This window comes from Monodon monoceros, unplaced genomic scaffold (assembly GCF_005190385.1).
Source record: "Monodon monoceros isolate NGI ecotype Baffin Bay Population unplaced genomic scaffold, NGI_Narwhal_1 Super_Scaffold_14, whole genome shotgun sequence".
Lineage (NCBI taxonomy): Eukaryota > Metazoa > Chordata > Mammalia > Artiodactyla > Monodontidae > Monodon > Monodon monoceros.
The window spans coordinates 35,068,408-35,081,498 of NW_021703770.1; the positions used below are offsets into that span (position 1 = coordinate 35,068,408).

The following is a 13,091-nucleotide window of genomic DNA, read 5'->3' on the forward strand; positions in this document are numbered from 1 at the left end:
GTTAGCTCGTCTCTAAATGTTTGATAGAATTCACCTGTGAAGCCATCTGTCCTGGGCTTTTGTCTGTTGGAAGATTTTTAATCACAGTTTCAATTTCATTACTTGTGATTGCTCTGTTCATATTTTCTATTTCTTCCTGGTTCATTCTTGGAAGGTTATACCTTTCTACGAATTTGTCCATTTCTTCCAGGTTGTCCATTTTATTGGCATAGAGTTGCTTGTAGTAGTATCTTTGGATGCTTTGTATTTCTGCAGTGTCTGTTGTAAGTTCTCCTTTTTCATTTCTCATTTTATTGATTTGAGTCCTCTCCCTGTTTTTCCTGATGAGTCTGGCTAATGGTTTTTCAATTTTGTTTATCTTCTCAAAGAACCAGCTTTTAGTTTTATTGATCCTTGCTGTTGTTTTCTTTGTTTCTATTTCATTTATTTCTGCTCTGATCTTTATGTTTTCTTTCCTTCTGCTAACTTTGAGTTTTGTTTGTTCTTCTTTCTCTAGTTCCTTTAGGTGTAAGGTTAGATTGTTTATTTGAGATTTTTCTTGTTTCTTGAGGTAGGCTTGTATAGCTATAAACTTGCCTCTTAGAACTGCTTTTGCTGCATCCCATAGGTTTTGGATCATCATGTTTTCATTGTCATTTGTCTCTAGGTGTTTTTTGATTTCCTCTTTGATTTCTTAAGTAATTCTTGATTATTTAGTAACGTATTGTTTAGCCTCCACGTGTCTGTGTTTTTTACATTTTTTTCCCATAATTGATTTCTAATCTCACCACATTGTGGTCAGAAAAGATGCTTGATATGATTTCAGTTTTCTTAAGTTTACTGAGGCTTGATTTGTGACCCAAGACGTGATCTATCCTGGAGAATGTTCCGTGTGCGCTTGAGAAGAAAGTGTAATCTGCTGGTTTGGGGTGGAATGTCCTATAAATATCAATTAAGTCCATCTTGTTTAATGTATCATTTAAAGCTTGTGTCTCCTTATTTAGTTTCATTTTGGATGATCTGTCCATTGTTGAAAGTGGGATGTTGAAGTCCCCTACTATGACTGTGTTACTGTCGATTTCCCCTTTTATGGCTGTTAGCATTTGCCTTATGTATTGAGGTGCTCCTATGTTGGGTGCATATATATTTATAATTGTTATATCTTCTTCTTGGATTCATCCCTTGATCATTATGTAGTGTCCTTCCTTGTCTCTTGTAATGTTCTTTATTTTAAAGTCTATCTTATCTCATATGAGTGTTGCTACTCCAGCTTTCTTTTGATTTCCATTTACATGGAATATCTTTTTCCATCCCCTCACTTTCAGTTTGTATGTGTCCCTAGGCCTGAACTGGGTCTCCTGTAGACAGCATATATATGGGTCTTGTTTTTGTATCCATTCAGTGAGCCTGTGTCTTTTGGTTGGAGCATTTAATCCATTCACGTTTAAGGTAATATCGACAGCTATGTTCCTATTACTATTTTCTTAGTTGTTTTGGGTTTGTTTTTGTAGGTCCTTTTCTTCTCTTGTGTTTCCCACTTAGAGAAGTTCTTTTAGCATTTGTTGTAGAACTGGTTTGGTAGTGCTGAATTCTCTTAGCTTTTGCTTGTCTGTAAAGCTTTTGATTTCTCCACCGAATCTGAATGAGATCCTTGCTGCGTAGAGTAATCTTGGTTGTAGGTTCTTCCCTTTCATCATTTTAAGTATATCATGCTACTCCCTTCTGGCTTGTAGAGTTTCTGCTGAGAAATCAGCTGTTAACCTTATGGGAGTTCCCTTGTATGGTATTTGTCCTTTTTCCCTTGCTGCTTTCAGTAATTTTTCTTTGTCTTTATTTTTTGCAAGTTTGGTTACTGTGCGTCTTGACGTGTTTCTCCTCGGGTTTATCCTGTATGGGTCTCTCTGCACTTCCTGGCCTTGGGTAGCTATTTCCTTTCCCATGTTAGGGAAGTTTTCGACTATAATCTCTACAAATATTTTCTCGGGTCCTTTCTCTCTCTCTTCTCCTTCTGGGACCCCTATAATGCGAATGTTTTTGCGTTTAACGTTGTCCCAGAGGTCTCTTAGGCTGTCTTCATTTCTTTTCATTCTTTTTTCTTTATTCTGTTCCGCAGCAGTGAATTCTACCATTCTGTCTTCCAGGTCACTTATCCGTTCTTCTGGCTCAGTTATTCTGCTGTTTTCTCCTTCTAGTGTAGTTTTCATTTCAGTTATTGTATTGTTTTTCTCTGTTTGTTTGTTCTTTAATTCTTCTACATCTTTGTTAAACATTTCTTGCATCTTCTCGATCTTTGCCTCCATTCTTTTTCCAAGGTCCTGGATCATCTTCACTGTCATTATTCTGAATTCTTTTTCTGGAAGGTTGCCTATCTCCACTTCATTTAGTTGTTTTTCTGGGGTTTTATCTTGTTCCTTCATCTGGTACATAGCCCTCTGCCTTTTCATCTTGTCTATCTTTCTGTGAATGTGGTTATTGTTCCACAGGCTGCAGGATTGTAGTTGTTGCTTGCACTGCATTTCATAATTTTTTGACTCTGATCCATAGTATGAAATATATTTCACATTGTGACCTATTATGCACATGTGTGCATGTATGTGTGTGCACACAGTTGAAACAAAATATACATAAAACAGTACTTACCTATGCATGTTCATAATGGGTCACATGTGAAATATATTTCATACTATGAATCAGTGTTTGTGATCCACTCTGATTTCTGTTCTATCACAGTCTTCTCTTCTTCTACTGTATTTCATCTTTTCATTAAAAAAAAAAAAGTGGTCCAAATCCATTCAGTTGATTTCGTGACCAAGTATTGGTTTGTAACTTGCATCTGAAGAGGAAGAATCACTGTATCTTTGGAAATCTGATTTCTTCCAATGCCATAATGCTTTCCTTGTTGCCACATGATAGTGGTGTGACCTGGCGTTTGAGACTTGTGAGTCCTGACTCAATTCTGTTATCTGTCAGTTAGTTATAGTGGACGCTCAATTAATTTTCCAGTTCACTGAATTGTTGTGAAGATCATATAAGACAATGTAAGTGAGCAATACATGTAAAATAGTAAATACTTTAGAAATATTAGGTAGCATTATTAAGTTTTCAAGTCTCAAATTGAGATATTAAAATAGTTCAAGTTCTTGCAGAGAGTAGCTTTTTTTTTTTAACTTTTTATTTTATATTGGAGTATAGCTGATTAACAGTGTTGTGATAGATTCAGGTGCACAGCAAAGCAGCTCAGCCATAGATATACATGTATCCATTCTTCCCCGGACTCCCCTCCCATCCAGGCTGCCACATAACATTGAGCAGAGTTCCCTGTGTTATACAGTAGGTCCTTGTTGGTTATCCCTTTTAAATGTAGCAGCGTGTACATGTCAATCCACTTAGGGAGCTTTTGGCTATGGAAAGGATCAGGCAATTGCTTCATCATCACCTTATTTTGTTTGGGGTTATCGAGTAGGTTTGGCGGTATTGGGACCTTATGCAGTACCCAAGGGAGCTTATTGCCAGCTGCGGGAGGTTGCTGAAAGCTTTAAAGCCCTTACTTATGGCTGCTGAGATGACTTCTGCAGCCTCCACTGGAAACAGTATGGAAATAATGAGCCCATGAGGCCACAGAGACATGTAGACTCTCTTTTCTAACCTCAGGTCAGACTGTGATATACAGATGTTTTCTACTTCATTTTCACTGTATACTTGCTCAGTAATGGAAACTGTGATTCACAAGAGAGTAGAATGAATTTTTTCTGGAGCAGAGAATTCAGAGTCATTGGACCCCCAAAATTTCAGTTAAATATTGGTTTGTGTGTAGATGTGCATTTTGTTGGTGAGAGAGTTCACAGTTTTCATCAATGAAAATAAGAGTTTCTTGACCCCCAAAGATTGAGAACTATGGCTGTCAGTAATAATATTGGTGACCCTCAAGAGAGTTTCTTATTATATTGTGTATTTAGGATGTGGTTTTGTTTAGTATTTACTTTATTATAGCATGTCACTGTTCTGTGTTTTAATCTGGAACCAGTAACTATATATGCATATGGCATCTATGATTTCCCCCCAAACCCCTAATACTCTTTTACTTCTGGAAAGGTTAGTTTTAGGTATGTCTAATTACTGTCTGAATTTCCTCATTCCACTGATTTAAAAAAATCTTTTTTTTCTCTGAATTCTCACCTTTTCTCTGTCTTTTATTTTTTTTTAAACTTACTTTGTATTATAGTAATGATTATGTTGTCTTATTTCCTCTATTAGATCTAAGTTTTAAATGCAAGTGTATTTCATTTTTGTGTGTCTAATTGAACCTAGTGGAGTGACTTACATAAGAGCATCGAATAAACGTTTTTGTTGAATATGTGCTCAATTACCTTTCTTATCTCAAAGACACTTTGTGGTGGTAATTTTGAAATCTAGCAAGCTCAGATTCTTCTTTCATACAATAATAATGTTGTACTTGTAGGTTAGAATAAGAGTGAAATAAACTGAAAAATGAAAGTAAACGCTAATTAAATACAACTTGAAAGCCCTATCCTTGCTCATGGCTTGACTTTCAAACTTTTACTAAGTGCAGTTTATTTATTTAAAATTTCAATTTTATTTTTTATTTATTTATTTTTTATACAGCAGGTTCTTATTAGTTATCTATTTCATACATATTAGTGTATATATGTCAGTCCCAATCTCCCAATTCATCACACCAACACCCCACTTTCCCCCCTTGGTGTCCATACATTTGTTCTCTACATCTGTGTCTCTATAAAATATCAGTTTTAAATTGATTTAATTCGTACATACATACATATATATATATATATATATATATATACACATTTATTTATTTATTATTTTATTTATTTATTATTTTATTTATTTATTATTTTGGGGGGGGCACTTTAGATCCTGGAGATCAGAAAGACTTAATGTTGGCCTTTGGACAGTAGCTTTGGTTTGCTAATGGGGATATAATCATTAACCCTGTTGAGGGTCTTAAAAGCAATTGTATAGACTTACTATATTGATCATAGTAAGTTTTGTTGTGTTTTGTTTTTAAACCAGTCATAGAAACTGTTTAGGCTAACATTTATTTTAGAAGACGTAAATATCTAGGTGTGTTTGTGTTAGGAGGTTGGGTGGTATCTGAGGGCAGGTGTTGACTCTGTAATTTCAAGTGTACAACACTTAATTCATGATGTTTTTGGAGGAAATGCTGTCTGTAGCAAACTTGACTTTTGAAATCATGGCTGATCAGACATATTTTTAAAAATGAAGATAGTCAGACACTTGTAAGTCAGACACATCTGACTTAAACAAAAACTATGTATTTTAGTTAAATTCTTGCAGAGTAGAATTTTCAGCTGTCCTAGAGGACTATATTAATTACAGATTATTTGTTTATCTTTACTTGGTTTTCAGTATAACTTTTACATAAATAGAATCATCTTCATTACATCTGGGATCATTTAAATAGCATAATTACATGTAGTTGTGCTATGTAATGAAAGGTAAGGGATAAATGATCAGAGGTGACTTTATAAGCATTGCAGTTAAGTGACTTATAAACTGAAGGTCACCATTTTAATTGGAAGGTTTGTGGATCTCTTAAATTCTGTAATCAAATGAGTGATATCAAAGGAAGAAGTAGTTTAACATAACAATTGTGGCTTACACTGAACATATGTTCCTGTTAATAAGTTGCATTATAGTCTTTAAGGACTTGTATGTAGTTAGTACATTTTGGTTCATTTGATACCCACAGTTTTTCTTAATTTTTATTAGTGAGTTGTTACAGTGGTTAACAAGAAATACACAGATTTAAGTTGCAATAGTTTTCCCAGGGTTATATGATCTAACTTCACAAGCTTCTTGGACATATGTAGATGCTTTTCTATTTTGCTTTAGTTATGACATACAATTGATATAGGCAAGCATGAAAGCTTGGGCAAATTTTCATTGCTTTTTCTGGATCTTGCTCAGGTTCTGTGGTATTTATGTAAAGCACAATTTTGTTACTTGGGAATGCATGTTGAAATTATCATGTGCACTATTTTGCTGTAGGCCTGTTGGCACTGCCACAAAGGTAATACACTGCAGTAGGCCATTTCCTTGTCGGCTGCATTTACAATTTAATAGAAATATTACATGACTTTTTAAACAAGTGTTTTGGCAGGGAGGAAATGGCAGATTCCTTACAAACAAGCATAGCTTCCTTTCCTTAACCACACTCCAGCTACTCAAGAAATTGTACTTGGTTTCAAGTTTGGGGGTTTGAGGGTAGAATGGGAAGTCAGGTTGAAACAGGAATGACATTGATATTTATTGATACTATAAAATAGTTATGTATTTTTAACTGCTGGATTTTATTACTATATAGTTTCAGTGAGTGACAACCAATATATTTCTGAATTAGGGCCGAGTTTATTTTTATGCAGTTCACCTGGCTGGGACTATCTGGTTTTGATTGGTTGAAAAGGTCAGGACTACCAGATAGGCTCTAAGATGTTAGTTTACTTTTTGTAAGTTTTTTTTATAGTTTTGGCTTTGCTGCATATATTGGTCTTCATGATATTTGCCTAAGCGCTACTTCTTTCATATCAACGATGATTTTATCTTGAAGATGAACCACTTTGGAGGGTAGAGAATATGAAAAGAAAATTTGGTAGGCTTGTTAGCACTGACATACAACATAATGGATTCCTAGCACATCTTTTGGTCAGTTTGTTTTAGTTCTCTATTGTGTGTTTCGAATTTGAAAGGTCACGTTTACACTTTTTTCTTGGATGTTATTCCATCCTATCATATTCTTATTTTATTTAGTTCTTTGAATCTTAAGTCATTTGTAGTTTTGCATAACATGCTGACCTCTTTAATTCTAAAGTATTTTATACTTTTGGGAACTCCACGGAAAAAAAAATGCACTTTACTTTCAGCCTTGACTTTGGCCACATTTTACTTTCTAGTGTAGATCCCGGCTTTTTCTTCTGTACAGAAAGAGAGCAGTTTATAGTTAGGTCTTTCCCCTTTTCTTTTCTTATTGCTTCTGACTTCTTAGCCAGCTTACCTGGCAGCTGTAGTAAGTTATGCTGCTGTGGTGTGGTAGAGACTGGCATTGGGTGTGTTCTTATAGCCATCACAGCATTGGCTTTTGTTATTTTCCATGTTTCAGTTTGTTGGTAATGGACATATGGACGTCATATGTTCCACAGAGTACTGTACGAAGCCAATTTGAACTGTTTCCATTTGCCTCCAGTCCAATCATGATATTTATTTTTCCATGGCACTTACCCAGATTATCCATACCTCCTGCTTAGCTTGTGTCACTGCCACCATGGACTGTATTTCTTCTGATTGCCTCCAGTTTTTCACAGTATCTAATTGCCTATTCCGCCTTAGCTTTCTTTGCACTGCATTGATTGATGTTTATAAAATATCCCAAGATCTTTTAGATAACAGATACTCAGGTGCAGAGAAGTATGATATTCAGCTTGTTTTTTGTTTATATATAAGGAAAGTTTTATATCCAGCCTTATAGAGTGGAATTGAATATGCTAGTGGAAAACTTAGAAGAGTAACTGTGTGGTTTTAGCCAATATTGCTTACTTTTTAGTATCAACAATAACAGCAATGTGATCTCCCAGAGAACCTTTGATATAACAAATCAGGTCATAATTTTATTGCTGAATTTTGAAGAGAAGATCCTGGATGCTTCTTTCTAGGCTTGAGAAAATATGGCTACATTATTGTTTACCATAGCTGTTCTTCACCTCTTAGCCCTCTATAACATCATTTTAGATACTGATTTTCAGAATATGAATAAATGAGTTGCAGTCATTTCATGACATTAGGTGAGTCAACTATTACCGTGACCTAGAAGCTTTGGCTTTACAAAGGAATGCATTTATTCATTCATTTAGCAGATATTTACTGAGCACCTACTATGTGCTAGGGACTGTTCTAGGTGCTGAGGATGCAGCAGCAAAAAAAAAAGATGAAAAATTCTCTTTATTGCTTTTGTATTCTAATGAGGGAGAGAGATAATAAAGAAGAGAAGTAAATACAACATCTAGTATGTTAGTAATAAGTCCTGCAGTAGAAAAAATAATGCAGGGAAGTGAGATAGGAAATTTCAGCGACGGAGTGGAGTGGTTGACGTACAGTACTGGATTGCTAGTGAAGGCCTCACTAAGGAGATGACACTTGAATAAAAACTTAAAGAAAATGAAGATATCTGTGTACGGAATATACCAGGTAGAGGCAACTAACTGCAAGTTCAGTGGTCCTGAAGTGGGAGTGTGGTAACTCCAGGTGCGGATCATAGAGACTTGAAGGTTATAGTAAATACTTAGGCTTTTATTCTGAATAGGTGAGAAGTCATTGAGGATTTCTGAGTAGAGGAGTGACATGAGAATGAATAGCCTGGAGAGTTACAAGGGTGGAATCACATAAACTAGTTTAGGAGACTTCTATGAACCATGCAAGAGATGATTGGATGAGGATGTTAAAAGCAGTGAAGATAGTGAGAAGTAGTTGGTTTCTGGTATATTTTTAAAAGTAGATTAACAGGGTTTGTTGATGGATCAGGTGCATGAGAACACTGAAAATGCTTAAAACCATTCTGTACAACTTTGGGAGATGGTCTTTTTTCCACTGTCAAAATATAAGGCAGAAAATTGAATGGAATGTAGAGTTTATTCTTCCAGGAAGCCCAACTACAAATGTAATGCATGTTTATTGTGGAAAGGAAGGAAGGAAGAAAGAAAGAAAGCAAAATATAAACAAGAAAATAAAAATCACTTGCACTTGTTCTGCCTAGAGATTCACAGTTAGCATTTGGTATATGGTATTCCTGTTTGCTTTGCATATATATCATGACCATGAGAACGTGCTGTTTTTAACCAGAATTGGAATCATGAGATTGTGTTGTTTTGTAATTTTCATTTTTCATTTAGCACTGTATCTTGGGAGCTTCCCCATATTCTTAAGTGTTTTGAGCCCTAACATGTTTAGAAAATTGCTTAAATGAAATAATTTTATATATTCTACTTCTATGATAGAGCTTTAAAATGAGTAGTGTCCTTTTTTAAGGCAAAAGGGAACAACTTAAAGAAGCCATTGCTTATAGGGGTAAGGGGAAAAAGGGTTATTATGGGATTATGTGAAATCATGTGTGTGAAGCTTGTGAAAGCATTATAGAATTTAAAGAATCTTTCATTCAAAAAAAATTTTACAAAAAGGAGTCATTGCTAGTCAACAACCCTAAAGTGTGTAAAAATGCCTTGGTTTTAATATTTAATACTAATAAATTATTACCTACTAATTATCATAAATTATACTTTTAAAGACTATAAATATTCTGACAACTTTTAAATTAAGGTATAACATCAATTCTGTATGGATTTCATTTTTATTTCTATATGAAATTTTTTAAACACTCTTTTAGAGGAAATTATTTTTGAGCCTTAAGAAACTGATACTTACATTGCAACTTATACATCCTATCTTTAACTTTGTATCAAGTAAGTAGTCTTAACCAGCTGAATGATTGCATCAAGCCTAAATAATTAACCATATCAGAAAACATGCAATTAATAATGAGCAGATTGTTAGATACTTCCTTCTAGCGGTACAGTCATTTAAAAAGGAAAACATTGTAAATGTTTTTTTCATTTAAAATGTATTTTACCTGCCAAAAAATACAAATGTGGTTTTCTTAACCTTGAACACTGGTATATGCATGTGCAGTAGGGAAGCATTCCTCTTTTGCCAGCTAATTAGCTTTTGACATAAATGTAGTTGTTCTCCAACTACCTGAGTCCTTCTAGTGTCCCTTGTGCCGATGGCATTCTGCATTTTATAAAATATTTTGCAAAATTTCAAGAAGAAAACTTCTGAGAAGGAAAAAATGATGAAGGACAGAATAACAGTACCCATATTTGGGGGTTTGGAGGAGGGAGGTAAAAGAGAATCTAGAGAGTAAGAGAAGAATTAGGAGAACATGGTGTTTCAGGCAAGGGAGAGAAGAGTTTTAAGAAGGAGGTGACTGATGACTTTTTATCACTGTTTGCCATTTTTGCCTTTAGGTTGGGTAGTATGAAGAGATTATCAGATTGGAGGTCATGGTTCACTTTCAGGAGTGTAATTTAATTGAGTGGTAGGGCAGAAGCCGATTCCTGAGGGATCAAGGAATGAAGGGGAAGTAGGGGAGTAGAAAGCAGCACCAGTAGAATCTATTTTAGGTATTTGGCAACCAAGAAGAGGAGAGAAGTTCGGGAGATAGTTTAAAGGCATCAGGGTTGAGGAAAGATTTTAATAGGATGAGGGGACTTAATCTGACTTTAGAATGAGATGAAGGACTCAGGGAGAGGATTAAAGATATAAGGAGTGGGGCCAAAGATGACAAACAATAACACAAGGCCCTGGTCAAAGAGGAAGGGAATGTGATTGAGGGTGAGGGTGTGGTCATTAGCCTTGGGGAAAACGGATTTAAAGTATATTCTGTTTATAACATGCTCATGCTTTGACCATCAAGTGCTGTATTTTAAGATCCCATCGCTTACTGCTGCAGTAGCAATATAAAGCATTCTGTATGGTTGCCAGGCTTAGTCAGGGCCAGTAGGTTGAAGGGCAGTAATGCTTTTGCTAGGCAGTGCTTGGTTTAGGAGCTCTGGTTAGCTGTAGTGGTAGTTCAGTTGCTTACAAAGTGTTCAGAAACCTCTTAGCCAACTATATTCTGACCTGCTCTAAAAATAATCAGTTAAGAGTGAAACTACTGAAAGACTTCACCCAACTTTTTAAAAAACAATTGTTGGAAAATATACATAACATAAAATTTACCATTTTAACCATTTTTAAGTGTACAAGTCGATGACACATATAGTAGTTATTGAAAAAATCTGCATATAAGTGGACCTGTGCAGTTCAAGCCCATGTTGTTCAAAGATCAGCTGTACCTTTACGTTGTTGTACAACCATCACCACCATCCATTTCCAGAACTTTATTTTAAAGATTTTTCTTTTTTTTTTTTATTGTGGTCAAATACGTACAACATAAATTTACCATCTTAACCACCTTTAAGTGGCATTAAATACATTCACATCGTTCTGCAGCCATCACTGCTATTCACCCCTAGAACTTTTTCAACATCCCAAACTGAAACTCTGTACTCATTAAACAGTAGCTCTCTATTACTCCCTCTCCCCAGTCCTAAGTAACCACCATTCTTTCTGTTTCTATAAATTTGACTGTTCTAAGCACCTCGTGTAAGTGGAATCATGTAATATTGTCCTTTTGTGTCTGACTTCTTTTACTTGGCATATCTTCAAGGTTCATCCATGTTGTAGCATGTGTCAAAATTTCATTCTTTTTTTAAGCCTGAATAGTATTCCATTGTGTGTATATGCAACATTTTGTTTATCCATTCATCCAATTGATGGCTACTTGGGTTTGTTTCCACCTTTTGGTTATTGTATATAATGCCACCATGAACCTTGAGCAGGGATGTACAAATATCTGAGTTCTTGCTTTTAATTGCTAGTTCATATGGTAAATAATTCAGTGTTTAATTTAATAAAACCATACTGTTTGCCACAGCTAACCCAACTCTCTAGATATTAGACATACAGATCGGAGGGCATACAGAATGCATAATATTTTTATTCAATGGAACTGAGATGTGGGAAAAGTACATCTCTGTTTAGTGTGAATCACATTTAAATAATTTTAGGAAGTTATTAAAGATCTTCAGAGGAAAAGATAACATTTAAAAAATATTTATAGTTGTAAAGTTTTTTCTCATACCACATGTAGTGTAACGCTATTAACAATGTTGATGCGTGATATAGAAAGTAGAATGCTTTATTTCCCACAAACCTTGTATTTTTATTCATAAAGCAATAATGTGTATTTTTCTTCCATTGTTAAATATTTGGCTGTTTTAAAAAGCTTAACCTAAATTCTGCTTTTGATCCAGTAAAGGTTACATGCTTCATGCCCCAATTCTTTGACTTGATGTCAACATATAATATTTCAAAGTTTATTTCAATAATTTAATTTCATATTAAAATTATTAATGACAATTTCTTTTTGTTGTTAAATGTATATTTGAAATATAGTTATCATTCTCAACAGGAACCTTCTGTAACACATTTAATGGAAATTTATAAGACAAACATTAGGCATGACAAAGAAAACAAAAAGCCTTGTAATAGTAAAACAAATATGTGAGGCAAAGAAATGGAAAATATGAACTATTCTCTTGCCTTTGGAGCATTTCATGGTTTTTCTTTTGAGATATTAGTAGAAAGTGCCTCCTAGTTTCTTCTAGTAGCCTTTTATTTGAGGTGAAGCGTTTTCAGACTTGGTCTTTTGGCTGCTATAATTGATGGTTTGGGAGCTGACTGTGATCTCTTCATTTATTGACATATTTTCCCTAAGCTATAGGATAAAGGCTTCAAGTTTGGAATATGGAATACTTTCTTTTTTGCCCTAAAACAGGAATATGAATTAGTGATCTCTGATAGCCATAAATGGAGCCTTATGATTTTATGTTCTTTTTTATTTGCTTTCCCTGGGCTGATCCAGTTCTTGATTCCCATTTTGTCTTCCATCGTGAAGAATTTTTCTGATTCATTGCAAATTGAACCTTCCACTGAGTGTGTAAATACATGTGTAAATCTTTTAGTGGTATTTTACAAATTACATTATTTTAACATCTGAGTATAACAGTATAATAGTTATAATTTGTGTGGTTAAATTTACAAAATAGGTCTTTGGTTGCCATTTTGTGTGTATTTTCTTAATAATTTAGCTACTTTTTTTTTCCAGGTAGTTAAACACATAAGGACTGTATGTCAAAATTACTCTTATAACTTGGATAACATGGAACAGTAAATATACAAAGTAATTTTTTAGTTGCTATTTTTCATGTGTATTTTTTGTATGAATATCTTTTTTTGGAGAAAAAGAGTTCCTGGTAGATGAATTACATAATCTCATGATGAATTTAAAAGAAATAAATTATAAAATGAATACTTAAAAGTAAAGATAAAACTCTAAGTTTTTGTGTATTATTAAAATTTTTGGAATATAACATATTATCCTGTGTACTTACAAGTTT

General features: G+C 34.4%; 1 protein-coding gene across 1 annotated transcript in view; it reads left to right on the forward strand.

Moving 5' to 3' along the window:
- Positions 1 to 13,091, forward strand: part of STK3 (serine/threonine kinase 3) — a 324,871-nt gene that overhangs the window by 110,197 nt on the left and 201,583 nt on the right. The window lies entirely within an intron of this gene.